At 43.9% G+C, this 16,820-nt stretch overlaps 1 pseudogene; it reads right to left on the minus strand.

The window, feature by feature from the left end:
• Positions 1–8,695: 8,695 nt before the first annotated feature.
• Positions 8,696–16,668, minus strand: LOC112215167 (annotated as a pseudogene).
• Positions 16,669–16,820: the final 152 nt, after the last annotated feature.

Here is a 16,820-nt window from a genome sequence, read left to right on the forward strand (position 1 = left end):
AGGGAGACAGCCCCTCGGGTGACCCTGTCTGTCCTGCTAGATGTACAGGAGGTCAGGACATATTAGTGGCTAATATTTATCAGTGCAGCCAGGCGGATAAAACCACAGTCAGCTGCTGCTGCTTAGTGTAAGGACACGAACACTATACAGGCACACACACAAACCACATACCCTCCCCCAAACACACTACACTAACAATGATTAACATGGGCTGTGGTCTGGGCCCACAAAGCTCTGTGATGTAGCTCGGTTACACCACACGTTTGAGTTTGTGAGGAGTTACAGTCGCCAGTCAGCCTTAGCCAGGTGAGGAACTACCAGGCTACTAGACTACAAGGGCCTAAAGGCAATACCAATCACTGTGGTGGTAACACAATACACCATTACGAAAACACAATACAGACAGCACAACACCAGATTACTGCCAGACTGAAACACAACCAGGGCTGTTCAACTATATACTCCACAGCAAGACACAGAGAAGAATATTGTGCAAGATCGATTGGATACAGTACAGTAGATAAATATGCATGCAGGGATCCTAATTGTAAATCCATGTGGTGATTATAGTTCTTCAAGTCATAATTAGGAATTCTTGTTGTAGTGCTGATTGGAACCATGCATGGCATGTAATAGTGTTAGCAGTCTGTCTAGCTGTGGATCATGTTTTACAGTAAACAGAGAGAGCAGTGCAGAGGAAGTAGTAAAAAACTACACGGGCCAACCTTTATATGGTTTCCATATGTACCCCATGTTAGGAACTAACATTGCCTTCTAGCCATCTGTGGTATTCTGTGATACGTTGATATAGTTCTGATTCCAGAAGGATCTGAGATATGTCTGGTCAATGTAAGGTGCACAAAATGAGATTTAAAAAAAACTAGTGCTAAGAAGTTTCAACAGACATGGCCTTGGAAAAGTTACTATACCATTTGGGAACATCAAACATTGAGCTCCTGTAACATATAGGGATGAGTATATTCTCTCGTCACTCCCAACCTCTCTGTTCCATCCTCAGCCAGCCACTGAGCGTAGGGCACATAGAAGTCATCTTTAAACTGGGCATGTTTCTATACCAGAGAGAAAGCCTGGGAGAGAGAGGGGAAGAAGTGTTCATATCACAGATGATTTTTAAAAGGTACATAGATCCACCCTCCCGCCCTGCTCCTGGAGAACAGAGAGCAACCCTCCATATTCCACCCCTTCCCCGTGGGCCTGGAAGCAAAGAAAGTCAAAAATATGAGGGTACACTATCGGTCAAAGGTTTTAGAACGCCTACTCATTAAAGGGTTTTTCTTAATTTTTACTATTTTCTACATGGTAGAATAATAGTGAAGACATGAAACTATAAAATAACACATATGGAATTATGTAGTAACCAAAAAAGTGTTAAACAAATCAAAATGTATTTTGTATTTGACATTCTTCAAATAGCCACCCTCTGCCTTGATGACAGAGTTGCACACTCTTGGCATTCTCTCAACCAGATTCACCTGGAATGCCTTTCCAGCAGTCTTGAAGGAGTTCCCACATATGCTGAGCACTTGTTGGCTGGCTTTCCTTCACTCTGCGGTCCGACTCATCCCAAACCATCTCAATTTGGTTGAGGTCTGGGGATTGTGGAGGCCAGGTCATCTGATGCAGCACTCCATCACTCTCATTCTTGGTCAAATAGCCCTTACACAGTCTGGAGGTATGTTGAGTCATTTTCCTGTTGAAAAACAAATGATAGTCCCACTAAGCACAAACCAGATGGGAAGGTGTATCACTGCAGAATGATGTGGTAGCCATGCTGGTTAAGTGTGCCTTGTATTCCAAATAAATCACTGACAGTGTCACCAGCAAAGCACCTCCACACCATAACACCTCCTCCTCCATGCTTTACGGTGGGAAATACACATGTGGAGATTATCCATTCACCCACACTGCATCTCACAAAAACAAGTTGGTTGGAATCAAAAATCTCCAATTTCCACCGGTCTAATGTCCATTGCTTGTGTTTCTTGGCCCAGGCAAGTCTCTTCTTCTTATTGGTGTCCTTCAGTAATGTTTCTTTGCAGATATTTTCCTTATTGACTGACCTTCATGTCTTAAAGTAATGATGGACTGTTGTTTGTCTTTGCTTATTTGATGTGTTCTTGCCATAACATGGACTCTGTCTTTTACCAAATAGGGCTATCTTCTGTATACCCCCCTTCCTTGTCGCAACACAAGTGATTGGTTTAAATTCACTAATAAAGAAAGAAACTTCACAAATTGACTTTTTAGAAGGCACGCCTGTTAATTTAAACGCATTCCAGGTGACTACCTCATGAAGCTGGTTGAGAGAATGCCAAGAGTGTGCAAAGCTGTCATCAAGGCAAAAGGGTGGCTATTTGAAGAATCTCAAGTATAAAATACATTTAGATTTGTTTAACATGTTTTTGGTTACTACATGAATCCATGTGTGTTATTTCATAGTTGATGTCTTCACTACTTTTCTACAATGTAGAAAATAGTAAAATAAAGAAAAACCCTTGAATGAGTAGGTGTTCTAAAACTTATGACCGGTACTATAAGTATATAGATATATTATATAAGAATATATAATATATAAGCACTGAGTATACAAAACATTATGAACACCTACTCGTTCCAACAGACTGACCAGGTGAATCCAGGTGAAAGCTATGATCCCTTATTGAGGTCACCTGTTAAATCCACTTCAATCAGTATAGATGAAGGGGAGGAGACAGTTTAAAGAAGGATTTTTAAGCCTTGAGACATGAATTGACAAAAGACAAAATATTTAAGTGCCTTAGAACGGGGTATGGTGGTAGGTGCCAGGCACACCGGTTTGGGTCAAGAAGTGCAGCGCTGCCGGGTTTTTCACACTCAACAGTTTGACACCCAACTTGACACAACTGTGGGAAGCATTGGAGTCAACATAGGCCACCATCCCTGTGGAACGCTTTCGACACCTTGTAGAGTCCATACCCTAATGAATTGAGACTGTTCTGTGAGCTATGTATGTATGTATGTATGCATGTATGTATGTATGTATGTATGTATGTATGTATGTATGTATGTATGTACAGTGGGGCAAAAAAAGTATTTAGTCAGCCACCAATTGTGAAAGTTCTCCCACTTAAAAAGATGAGAGAGGCCTGTAATTTTCATCATATGTACACTTCAACTATGACAGACAAAAATAGAAAAAAAAATCCAGAAAATCACATTTGTAGGATTTTTAATGATTTTATATGCAAATTATGGTGGAAAATAAGTATTTGGTCAATAACAAAAGTTTATCTCAATACTTTGTTATATACCCTTTGTTGGTATTGACAGAGGTCAAATGTTTTCTGTAAGTCTTCACAAGGTTTTCACACACTGTTGCTGGTATTTTGGCCCATTCCTCCATGCAGATCTCCTCTAGAGCAGTGATGTTTTGGGGCTGTTGCTGGGCAACACGGACTTCAACTCACTCCAAAGATTTTCTATGGGGTTGAGATCTGGAGACTGGCTATGCTACTCCAGGACCTTGAAATGCTTCTTACGAAGCCACTCCTTCGTTGCCCGGGCGGTGTGTTTGGGATCATTGTCATGCTGAAAGACCCAGCCACGTTTCATCTTCAATGCCCATCTTCAAGTTGAGTTTTTACCAAAAAGTTATATTTTGGTTTCATCTGACCATATGACATTCTCCCAATCTTCTTCTGGATCATCCAAATGCTCTCTAGCAAACTTCAGACGGGCCTGGACATGTACTGGCTTAAGCAGGGGGACACGTCTGGCACTGCAGGATTTGAGTCCCTGGCGGCGTAGTGTGTTACTGATGGTAGGCTTTGTTACTTTGGTCCCAGCTCTCTGCAGGTCATTCACTAGGTCCCCCCATGTGGTTCTGGTATTTTTGCTCACCGTTCTTGTGATCATTTTGACCCCACGGGGTGAGATCTTGCGTGGAGCCCCAGATCGAGGGAGATTATCAGTGGTCTTGTATGTCTTCCATTTCCTAATAATTGCTCCCACAGTTGATTTCTTCAAACCAAGCTGCTTACCTATTGCAGATTCAGTCTTCCCAGCCTGGTGCAGGTCTACAATTTTGTTTCTGGTGTCCTTTGATAGCTCTTTGGTCTTGGCCATAGTTGAGTTTGGAGTGTGACTGTTTGAGGTTGTGGACAGGTGTCTTTTATACTCATAACAAGTTCAAACAGGTGCCATTAATACAGGTAACGAGTGGAGGACAGAGGAGCCTCTTAAAGAAGAAGTTACAGGTCTGTGAGAGCCAGAAATCATTCTTGTTTGTAGGTGACCAAATACTTATGTTCCACCATAATTTGCAAATAAATTCATTAAAAATCCTACAATGTGATTTTCTGGATTTTTTTCCTCATTTTGTCTGTCATAGGTGAAGTGTACCTATGAAGAAAATTACAGGCCTCTCTCATCTTTTTAAGTGGGAGAACTTGCACAATTGGTGGCTGACTAAATACTTTTTTGCCCCACTGTATGTATGTATGTATGTATGTATGTATGTATGTATGTATGTATGTATGTATGTATGTATGTATGTATGTACGTACGTACGTACGTACGTATGTATGTATGTGTTGGGCTTAATACAGTGTACAAAAATATAAAACGCAACATGTAAAAGGGTTTTTCTCTCACATTTTGTGCACAAATTTGTTTATATTCCTGTTAGTTAGCATTTTTCCTCTGCAAAGATAATCCATCCACCTGACAGGTGTGTCATATCAAGAAGCTGATTAAACAGCATGATCATTACACAGATGCACCTTGTGCTAGGGCCAATAAAAGGCCACTCTAAAATGTGCAGTTTTTTCACACAACACAATGCAACAGATGTTTTGAGGGAGTGTGCAATTGGCATGTAGATTGTAGGAATGTCCAACAGAGTTGTTGCCAGATAATTGAATGGTCATTTCTTTACCATAAGCCACCTCCAATGTTGTTTTCGAGAATTTGGCAGTACGTCCAAATCGGCCTCACAACCCTAGACCACGTGTATGGCGTTGTGTGGGCGAGCGGTTTGCCGATGTCAACATTGTGAACAGAGTGCCCCATGGTGGAAGTGGGGTTATGGTATGGGCATAAGCTACGGTCAACGAACAGCATTGCATTTTATCGATGGCAATTTGAATGCACAGAGATACCATGATGAAATCCTGAGGCCCATTGCCATGCCATTCATCCGCCCACATCCGTTCATGTTTCAGCATGATAATGCATGGCCCTATGTCACAAGGACCTGTACACAATTCCTAGAAGCTGAACATGTTCCAGTTCTTCGATGGCCTGCATACTCAGTAGACATGTCACCCATTGAGCATGTGTTTGGGATGCTCTGGATAGAAGTGTACGACAGCTTGTTCCAGTTCCGGCCAATATCCAGCAACTTCACACTGCCATTGAAGAGGAGTGGGACAACCTTCCACACAGGTCACAATCAACAGCCTGATCAACTCTATGCGAAGGAGATGTGTTGCGCTGCATGAGGCAAATGGTGGTCACACCAGATACTGAAAAGGTTTTCTGATCCACGCTCCTACCTTTTTAAGGTATCTGTGACCAACAGATGCATATCTGTATTCCCAGTCATGTGAAATCCATCGATTTAAGGCCTAATACATTTATTACTATTGACTGATTTCCTTCTATGAACTGTAACTTGGTAACATCTTTTAAATTGTTGCATGTTGCGTTTATATTTTTGTTCAGTATAGATTGTTTATTTGTATATGTTGGGCTTTAGTTGAGATTATTCTTTACAGAGTGTAATGGTCCAGGCCTCAATTGTTCTGTAACTAGCACTATTCATTCTCGGTTTCGACAACTCTAAAGTTATAACTTCTAATAGTAATTCTCCCAATCCACTGGCGGATTGGGAGAGAGTGGGATGACTGCCATCTAAGACCCAACATCTTCTTTGAGACCGGGCTGCCTGCCAGTAGTAATCATCTGTGATTGATTGAGAGATTCAAGGAGCTATCACCATTAAGTAACATAGTAGATGCAATGCATTGAATATTTACATTCATGCACTTCGATCACATATCTGACATACAACCAGATTAAAAACCTTGAAATATTGTGTCTTTATGAGGCAATATTCCCGGGGAAATTGGCCTACAATTGTAAGAAATTAGTAACACAGGCTTTAAAACACAGACACACTACTTCATCTAGCCAAAACATTAATACATCTCATTATTAATGTGATATATTAGGGTTAACATACAGTACCAGTCAAAAGTCTGGACACACTTAATCATTCAAGGGTTTTTCTTAATTTTTTCTATATTCTACATTGTAGAATAATAGTGAAGACATCAAAACTATGAAATAACACATATGGAATCATGTAGTAACCAAAAAAGTGTTAAACAAAGTAACAAAAAAGTGTTAAACAAATCAAAATATTTTGTACATTTGTATTGTATATATCTTCAAAGTAGCCACCCTACTACAGTATATTAGACTGATTTTATGTCATGGTCAATTAGTGTGCAGCTGGTGTTGTCTGTAGTAGAGTAGCTAGTGTTGTCTGTAGTAAAGTAGCTGGTGTTGTCTGTAGTAGAGTAGCTGGTGTTGTCTGTAGTAGAGTAGCTGGTGTTGTCTGTAGTAGAGTAGCTGGTGTTTGTCTGTAGTAGAGTAGCTGGTGTTTGTCTGGTAGCTGGTGTTGTCTGTAGTAGAGTAGCTGGTGTTTGTCTGTAGTAGAGTAGCTGGTGTTGTCTGTAGTAGTAGAGTAGCTGGTGTTTGTCTGTAGTAGAGTAGCTGGTGTTGTCTGTAGTAGAGTAGCTGGTGTTGTCTGTAGTAGAGTAGCTGTTGTCTGTGGTTGTCTGTAGTAGAGTAGCTGGTGTTGTCTGTAGTAGAGTAGCTGGTGTTGTCTGTAGTAGAGTAGCTGGTGTTGTCTGTAGTAGAGTAGCTGGTGTTGTCTGTAGTAGAGTAGCTGGTGTTTGTCTGTAGTCGAGTAGCTGGTGTTTGTCTGTAGTAGAGTAGCTGGTGTTGTCTGTAGTAGAGTAGCTGGTGTTGTCTGTAGTAGAGTAGCTGGTGTTGTCTGTGGTAGAGTAGCTGGTGTTGTCTGTAGTAGAGTAGCTGGTGTTGTCTGTAGTAGAGTAGCTGGTGGTGTCTGTAGTAGAGTAGCTGGTGGTGTCTGTGGTAGAGTAGCTGGTGTTGTCTGTAGTAGAGTAGCTGGTGTTTGTCTGTAATAGAGTAGTGTGACAGTACCCTATGGAGGCATACCTGCCTGTCATGTTGATTGATTAACCTAAACGTCCCATAGCAAGAATGTTGTTAAGTACACTCCTCTTAATATGTGTAACTGTGTGTCACAGTAATGTCAAAGCCCTCTTCTGCACAGCCCAATCAGCCTCTGAGTCAAAGCAGACTAAATCCAGGCTAGGCCCAGGATAAGAGTGAGTGCAGTGAATAGCATCCATATGGCCCATTCATACTGTACTGTAGGCTGTGTTCTGTTCTCTCTCAATGTCCACCTCCCCCAGAAAGGGATATAAAAACATGGCTGCTAAAGCCATGCCAGATTCATACAATATGAATCTGATAAAAGGTTACATTTTTTTGGCATTCTCTGTTTCACCGTGGACATCGGCAGTTTGCTCTCAGGACAGCCTGTAATTGATGAAACACTAGTGATGGATTTAGGAAATGTAGTGTTTTCTTCATGTCTCTGTAGTATGAGCTGCTCTGATGGGGGTGGTTGAGCTAAGGCTCTTTATTGCTTTGGACTGTTGGGTACTTCTCACATTCTAGTCATAATGTAGGCAGAGATTCAGAGGAAATCTCTGGTTTGGCTGGAAACGTTGCTCTGGTTTTAATAGAACATTGTTTCAGTTTGTCTTGTTCCAGTAAATATGCAGTTCAATTTTCTGTGTTCTGGGTGGGACCTATGAGGTCAACTTTCTGATGAGCCAAGTAAGATAGAATACTGTAGCTGTGTCCAACAGGTGGAAGGACCATAAGTGAAATGTGAAAGGTTTTGACTGACCTGGTCCCAGTATCGTGCCTCCACGTGCAGCTGCACCAGGGCCTGCAGGTCTCCCATCTTGGAGTAGGTCTCAGAGGAGTAGCCATGGTGCTCCGCATTATCCAGTTTACGGGCGATGTCAATCAGCCTATTGGGGGGGTGGGAAGAGATGCGATCAGACGGAGTGTGTGGGGGATGGGGGTTGAGTGTGTGTGTCTAAGTGTGTGTGTGGATCAGGCCTCGTAGAGGACCCTTTACAAATCACATAGCTCCTATAAGCGCATCACACCACACTTAGGAATGAGGCCGAACTCACTCACACCCGAATGTCAGCTGTCATGCCTGATAAAGCTTGACGAGGCCAACCAGTCTTTCCCTGTGTTTGTTATGCTGAGGCCGCCTTAGCCTAGGTGGTCTGGGCCAGAGTGGGTGTGTGATTGACAAGCAGCAGACACAGAGAGAGGGGCCCATGGGGAGCTCTGATAGAGCCACAGGACCCAGCATTAGCCATCTGCCTGCCTCGCAACCACACACATCCATAACGCTTTCCCATGACTCACAGGAAAACCAAGAGCTGAGTATATATGTGTGTGTGTATGTGTGTGTGTGTGTGTGTGTGTGTGTGTGTGTGTGTGTGTGTGTGTGTGTGTGTGTGTGTGTGTGTGTGTGTGTGTGTGTGTGTGTGTGTGTGATCCACATGTCGACTCAGCCTTGTTCTCCTATGATGTCGATGGCTTTGAGGTGTTCTCCTACAGATAGGTACATCTGAGCAGCGGCCGTCGGCTCTTTGCTGTTCTTAGCCCAGTCTGCCTGCTTGGACATCAGCATGCAAGTGTTTTTAGGGTCTGTCACGCCCCCATACTCCTACAGAGGGACAGAAAAAGTGGGAGGATGAGTGAGAGAAAAGGCCAGAGAGAGAACAAGAATGAGAGACAGACAGGCCCAACTGGGTCAGGGCCTGGAGAAGGGGGACATGGAGTCACACAAACAGGACCAGGATTCCCCCTCTGGTGTCCTCCAGTGGTAAAACAAACAGCCTCGAGGACCAGATGGCCTCACAGCCACATAAATATACAGCAGCCACAAAACACACACACACACACAAGGGAGGGGAAAGGAGTCACGCCTGTGTCATCTGCTTCAGTACCATGAACATACATACACACACTTAACAGGAGATCGCCTCAACTTCAACTGACCCCCTCATAAAATAATTTAGATCCAACAACTGACACCCCACCATCAATTATTTCTGGGTATGTGTGTCACATAAAGCCACAGCCCCTGTGTGTGTGTGTGTGTGTGTGTGTACAGTATCTTGGCTGACTCAAACAGGCACAGGTCTCACATGCGTGTGTGGGTGTACAGGCATATTCAAACATCCATGTGTGTGAATGTCTGTTGTCTTGAACATGTACAGGTCTAGGGTATGAGAGTGTGTGTATGAGACAATCAGTATTCGTACAGTGTACAAGCTGGGGACTCTGGAGTGGTAGCCAGTCCTTAGACAAGGCAGCCTGGTGGAACTTCCCCTGGTAGGCATAGACGTCCGATAGGAATAGCTCCTTGTCGCTCTCACCCCTCTTCTTTCTCTCCTGGAAATCCATCAGCACACACACACAAACACTAGTGTATGCACGAACATGCAAAGAAAGAGAGAAATGAGCTAATATCAGCCGCTCAGTCAGTTTCACCCTAGTCTGACCCTGGACTATCTGCCCATAGTTGCACGTATTCCATACAGTATGCACACACACAGACACCAAGACTGTTTTGTGGAATTCAATGATCCATTGTTTCCACATCTACCGTCACCATGCAACAACAAAAAAATGATTGACATTTCCCTTCTCAAACTGCAGCCCCCGAGGCAGGTCTAATCTTATCACAAAGAATGTCCATGAAAACACATGAATGTATTTATAGTCCCAAATATTCCCAGGAGATCAGCTAAGTTCACATAAAATAACGCCTTCCTCCCTTTACTAGCCCTTTGTGTGTGACTGAGTGCCTGAGTGCCTGTGTGTGTGTGTGTGTGTGTGTGTGTGTGTGTGTACAGTCATATGTTGGGGCAGTAGAAAATGCTTAATGGGGGCAACCCGTGCGATCCCAAGTTTCCCCTCATCTGTCTCGTTTTGATGATGTCATGTGGAGTTCTCTGGTCAACCAGTAAATCCACCCTGATTAAAGCTATGTGGTCTGTTTTCTACCGTGACAAATTCTTTGATCTTGGAATAATACCATTTGGACTAATCCATTATGCATTTTAGGGGAGTGTGTCTGTGCCATATTGTACCTCAATGCTGTTGATGAGCTCCAGGCAGAGCAGGTCTCGTACTCGGATGAAGGCCTGAGAGAGAGAAACAAAAGGGAACTCCAGTCCTTGAGTATCCCCAACATCACACATTTTTGTTGTAGTCCTAGACAAAAACACCTGATTCAACTTGTCAAGGGCTTGATGATTAGTTGACAAGTAGAATGAGGTGTGCTTGTCCAGGGCCACAACAAATTATGGGGAAGCCAGAGAATCCACTCACACCACATACTTAAGCTATTCTATCACATTGGTCAAACAAGCATGAGAGAGGTTCTTCATACAAATAGCATCAGGCTGCACCATCTAGTGATGAACACTAGCATTGCAGTGAAAAGGTGTGTGTGTGCTTCCGTGGGAGTATGTGCTTGTATGACCTTCTTAAAGGTGACAGTCGAGCCCTTCCAGGGCATCCGTGGCCAGATCCCTACAGTCACTTTCAGTCACACACAGACAAGAGATCTGATAGACCTGCTTGAACATCCTTCTCTCTGGTACATAGACACTGGTACATAGACACTGGTACATAGGAGCCGACTGTGGAGAAGAGATGGGAAGGAAGGGAAAACCAGTCAATTCAACATACAATAAGAAAACGTAGGAACAGAACTAAATAGTGGATAATAAAGCTCAGTTCTTTAAGTATTATTATAAAAAGGGACAACCTTTGAACGATAATTTGAAAGTGAAGCCACCTCAACCTTGGCCTTAATAACTCTTGACGCCTGCCCCTCTGACCTTAAAGAGCTGTTCCTTGGTGTGGATGTCATTAAACCGGCAGGTGCTGTGTTCGTCCACCACTGCCAGCGTGCTGCAGGACGTACTCATGTCCAGACAACGCACAGGTGTAGACTGCATCAGCAGATTGATGGCAAACGGGTTGTCCACAAAGACCTTCAGGATCTGAAGAGAAAATGAATACCATTGGTGCAAGTTGGATTGGCTTGAGCCGCAGGAGATCTCAATAAGACTAACCTAGATAAATACAAGTTAGCTAAGACAGAAGTGTTTGTATCTGCTCTCTTCTTTAGCCCCACCAGTAGGCCCTCGCTGTCCGGTCGGCCACCAATGACTTTGATGTAGAGAATCAGAGACTCCATGAGCCAGTATTCCTTGGTACTGGTGAAGGACAGACACTGCATTGGTGAAGGACAGACACCACATATAAAATAATTTAAAGCTGAACCAATGTTCAATATAGTGTAAATCCACAAGAACTACGAGGAATAGCTGATAAGCAGCAGAGAGGCCAGGTTGAAGACAATGAGACATGCAGCTCAAAAGGCTCCCCTATTGATCTTGATTAGGGACAATACAATGATCCTACCTAGACTAGCCTACAACAATGAATAATTGCATTATTGTTTTTAAGTGAGTACAAACTTCTACACTAGGCTAAACGTCAGTGATTCCAGCGGCTATTCCTTGCCAACCTAGAAACTAACGCTTCAATATTTGTAATTTCACTTTTCAAATGTAACACCTTTTATGTGTGGCATAAACACAAGCAGTCACAAGGTTTTAATATGATTAGGCACCTTCAAACGTCTCCTATAGGCTACCTGCACACATTCCTCAAAAATGTCATTCCAGCTTCCAAACTGTACCATTTGATAAATGGAAAGAGACATCTGTTACAAAACACCCAAAGGTTTAATGACATTTGGAAACTGTCAAGTCAAGCATTCGACACCGAGTGCAAGGTAGGGAGGGATCTCATTTCTGTTGGTCGAGACTGACATAGTCTATTTGATTGTAGTGTTGAAAATGCAAACCATGATTTTGAAGCGCCCAAAGTCGGCATGCTTTGTTTGTTGGTTGTTTTATTTGAATTATTTAACTAGGCAAGTCAGTTAAGAACAAATTCTTATTTACAATGACGGCCTACCCTGGCCAAACCCTCCCCTAACCCGGACGACGCTGGGCCAATTGTGCGCTGCCCTATGGGACTCTCAATCACGGCTGGATGTGATGCAGCCTGGATTTGAACCAGGGACTGCAGTGATGCCTCTTGCACTGAGATACAGTGCCTTAGACTGCTGCGCCAATCAGGAGCATTGGCAAAGAAACCTGTTGGTGATCGGCAAACCCCGTAGCCCTGTGTGGCATTGACTGTCCCACAAAAGCATGCTGAAGTGGCGAAGTTGATATCCACATTTATAAACAAACACTGGGTCGCTACAGTTATTGTTATTTTTGGACGTAAACATTATTTAGAGGGGGGGGGGCATTTTTGTATGGCTGTCCCTTAATATATCCTTCTAATCTAACTATCCATATGTTTCATTCTCGTTCAATGCTATGTGAAGATAATTCTGATTGTATTTGACAGAGCCCATTCAGAGGTTAGACAGTCATACCAGAGAAACCATCAGCCTCAGTGGTGAAGCTGCAACATGGCTTTTAGAGACAGATCTAAAGCATCTCTGTCACAGTTAACTCTAGACTGCTCCCCTCCCCTTCTCTGTCAAACCCCAGAGACACAAACCAGGGAGGAAACCACCAGATACATCCAGCCAGGCTCCACAATGCTGTGGTGGTAACCACTCACTCTTCCCTGTCTCACTTAGGCTGTCTAATGGCTGAGGAGGTGGGGGAGAGACTCAGAGAGAGAACCCGTAAAGGAACACAGATACAGTTGAAGAAGGATAGGCAGAAAGATCTGGAGGACCACTGGGTCTAACCGTCCCTCTCTGGACTCTCTCTGGCCGTCCCTCTCTGGACTCTCTCTGGCCGTCCCTCTCTGGCCGTCCCTCTCTGGCCTCTCTCTGGCAGTCCCTCTCTGGCCTCTCTCTGGCCGTCCCTCTCTGTCCGTCCCTCTCTGGCCATCCCTCTCTGGCCATCCCTCTCTGGCCATCCCTCTCTGGCCGTCCCTCTCTGGCCGTCCCTCTCTGGCCGTCCCTCTCTGGCCGTCCCTCTCTGGCCTCTCTCTGAGGTGTTTTAGAGCAGCGATGCAGCACTAAACACTAATTCACTGGCTTTCCATCATCTTAATAGCATGATAATGTCTTTCGGGGGGAGGGTGGTCTTTCACAATCTGTCACCAATGCATTATTATAATTTACATAAGCCAAAGACGGTGCAGGTCAGTGTTATTGACAGATTAAATGAAATAGTATCGAACTCATCAAACACATGGTCTCCTCCCCTCAGCAGCCCCCTGTGTTGTGTTTTGTTATGGCACTTTACGGAGTTGTTTGTCACCAAGTGTTTGAGAAAAGCCTGAAGTCAAAAGCAAATCCGTAGAAAACAGTTATTAATCAATGTATTTAGTCTAAAAACAGCTTTAAATAACTGTACAAATACTACGACCATCTACTACCACAGTGTAAATGTGTTTGGGGGTAGTAGGAGATAGGGTATGATTTTGGACTGGGTATAAGTTTCACCTGACACAGGATGATGTGCTCTGAGCAGACCACGAGCAGGTTGCACTCAAACCTCCTGCAGATCTTCTCCTTGATGCGGTTGTACATGTCAGAAGAGTCGTCAGAAATCGTAGATGAGGATCTTCTCAGGCAGCTGGATGGCCCGGCGGTTCCTGTTGATAGCTATCTTCTTATCCAGCTCTCTGCACTTCATCCTCACTGGGGATGGAGAACAGGTATAGTAAGCACAGGAAGTCCAGTCAAAAAATAACCACTAGCCCTAGCTTCACTTAACTCCTACACCCTTAGTGTTTACAGATCTGAAGGGACTGGATAGATCTAAGCATATGGGCTGGACTACATAGCCTTCCAATGGACTTCTTCAGGGAGCTTCTGCCATCCATTTCCATCAGATCTGCTAACACTGACAACGTAAGTACAATGTACTGTTTCAGTCAATCCACCTTTCTGTTCAGTGATGAGGTGCTGGAGGATGACATCGGTCATGCCGTCTCTGTAGGCGTAATGGTCTTTGTACAGGCCATGCATCGTGCTGAAGATGAGCTGAAAGAAGGCTATGGTCTGTCCTGGAAGCCCAACACCTACACAGAAGACAAAGAGAGAACAATGTAACAGTGGTTCCCATTAACACTTCCATGAAAATACAGAGAGACAAAGTGTTCCTGTTGTTAGATCCCCGTCTAAGACAATGTGGAGATGTCAGCCAGGTAGAACCTAATGCTTTCTCGTGTGAGTCGCTAGTATTAATATAATATAAAATATTAAAGATATAAAATAAACTACATTGATATTACTTTCATGTACTCTATGGGTGATCACAGATACTTTTTCCACAAGTTGAAAACTGATCTGTGAATTTATCCCAACGTGATATGTCGCATCAACACTTGATCTGACAGCATGACATCTATACCGTTTACATCAGTCGCATCTTATCATTTCCGTTCCGCGTTCTTCACAGCATGTCTCGGCACCATGTCAGCTCTGTTTTAAATTACAGCGTTCCAATACAGTACCCTTCAGACACACGCACACACACTCTCTCTCATACACTCTTACACAGTTACTCAAATGTACACACACACACTAAAAGAGACCCACCACATAGACTCTACAGGTCCACACCCAGGAGCTCTGTTCCCCGATGGTGCCGAGCCGCACCCAGTATTTGGTGTAGAGGGAGGCCTGCCTGTGCGAGCCGCCCATCACAAGGTACTCCCACTTGGGAAAGTAGCTGACGCAGCAGGAGTCATTGAGAGTTCTGTCCTTCCCAATCTGAGAGAGACAGAGGAACAGACATTGAAATAACAAGGAATTCTACTTCATATTTATTGACCTTTAACTGAGCTATGCTTGTCTAGGCCAATACTTCCCCTGACTGGGAGCAAGTCTCAAATGAATGTCCTAAAAATCATCTGTCCTCGGTTGCAACACTCACACAACAACTGTTCGTCGGGGGCTTCATGAAATGGGATTCCATGGCCGAACAGCCGCACACAAGCCTAAGATCACCATGTGCAATGCCAAGCATCGGCTGTAGTGGTGTAAAACTTGCCGCCATCGGACTCTGGAGCAGTGGAAACACGTTCTCTGGAGTGATGAATCACGCCCTCACCATTCGGCAGTCCGACAGACGAATCTGTGTTTGGCGGATGCCAGGAGAACGCTACCTGCCCCAATGCATAGTGCCAACTGTAAAGTTTGGTGAAGGAGGAATAATGGTCTGGGGCTGTTTTTCATAGTTCGGGCTAGGCCCTTTAGTTCCAGTGAAGGGAAACCGTAATGCTACAGCATACAATGACATTCTAGATGATTCTGTGCTTCCAACTTTGTGGCAACAGTTTGGGGAAGGTCCGTTACTGTTTCAGCATGGCAATGCCCCCGTGCACAAAGCGAGGTCCATACAGAAATGGTTTGTCGAGATCGGTGTGGAAGAACTTGACTGGAATGCACAGAGCCCTGATCTCAACCCCATCAAACACCTTTGGGATGAATTGGAACTCCGACTGTGAGCCAAGTCTAACCGCCCAACATCAGTGCCCAACCTCAATAATAGTCTTGTGGCTGAATGAAGCAAGTCCCTGCAGCAATGTTCCAACATCTAATGGAAAGCCTTCCCAGAAGAGTGGAGGCTGTTATAGCAGCAAAGGGGGGGTCAACTCCATCTTAATGCCCATGACTTTAGAATGAGATGTTCGACGAGCAGGTGTCCACATACTTTTTTTTCATGTAGTATATTTTAAAAACAACTTGAGTAATTATAATAATTTGATATTAATGAGATGGGCACATGTATTTATTACAGAAAATAAAACATACAGTGCATTGGGAAAGTATTCAGACCCCTCCCCTTTTTCCACATTTTGTCACGTCACAGCCTTATTCTAAAATGGATTAAATTATTATTATTACTCCTAGGAGTCTTAACATGTTCGATACCAATGTTCTTCATCTCAGAGAGATGATTTTGTGACGAGCCTCCATGAAATGCGCAGCAGCACAGGGTGTCTCTGGTCAAGAGTTCCTATATGAACCCTGTGTTCTGCTATCCTTTTTTCAGAGCTCATTTAGTTTTTTCCTACACAGCATAGACCACAAATACACTTGACTAGGCATACCACGTTGTTTGTAGAACACCTAATGATGCCTTGCCCATGATAGGGTGATTGAACATTTCTTCGTAAAGTTTCAGTGGGTACGTCTGTAATTACCGTCCGGCACATTGACTAGGAAGGTGCTACGTGGTGCTGGTGGAAGATCCATCCTCATTTGACTGATGTTGGAGGCGTGTCTGAAGACGACCTGCGAGGGTTCTTTAAATGTATTTTCCAGTTATGGATCGGTGTTCAAGATGAGCCAGCGTTTTTTTATGATATGGTCCAACTATTTGCCAAGTGGCGAGTACTGAAGGTTGTATTGAACTCGCTGGTCAGGGGGTGGGGTGGTTTGGGCGTGAGGCTGTCATCCTTGGTCATATCTTTGTGTCAGGAATATGGCATCATTTGAAATGTGGTCTCACCCATTAAAACAGGGAAGTTTCTCTCATATTTATGGTCCACAATGTCTGAGCCAAGGCTTTCTCCAGACCACGACCTAGTAGACACATCAAAGCTTATAGTCCTTAGCA

Source organism: Oncorhynchus tshawytscha, linkage group LG16 (genome assembly GCF_018296145.1).
Source record: "Oncorhynchus tshawytscha isolate Ot180627B linkage group LG16, Otsh_v2.0, whole genome shotgun sequence".
In the NCBI taxonomy this organism is placed as follows: domain Eukaryota; kingdom Metazoa; phylum Chordata; class Actinopteri; order Salmoniformes; family Salmonidae; genus Oncorhynchus; species Oncorhynchus tshawytscha.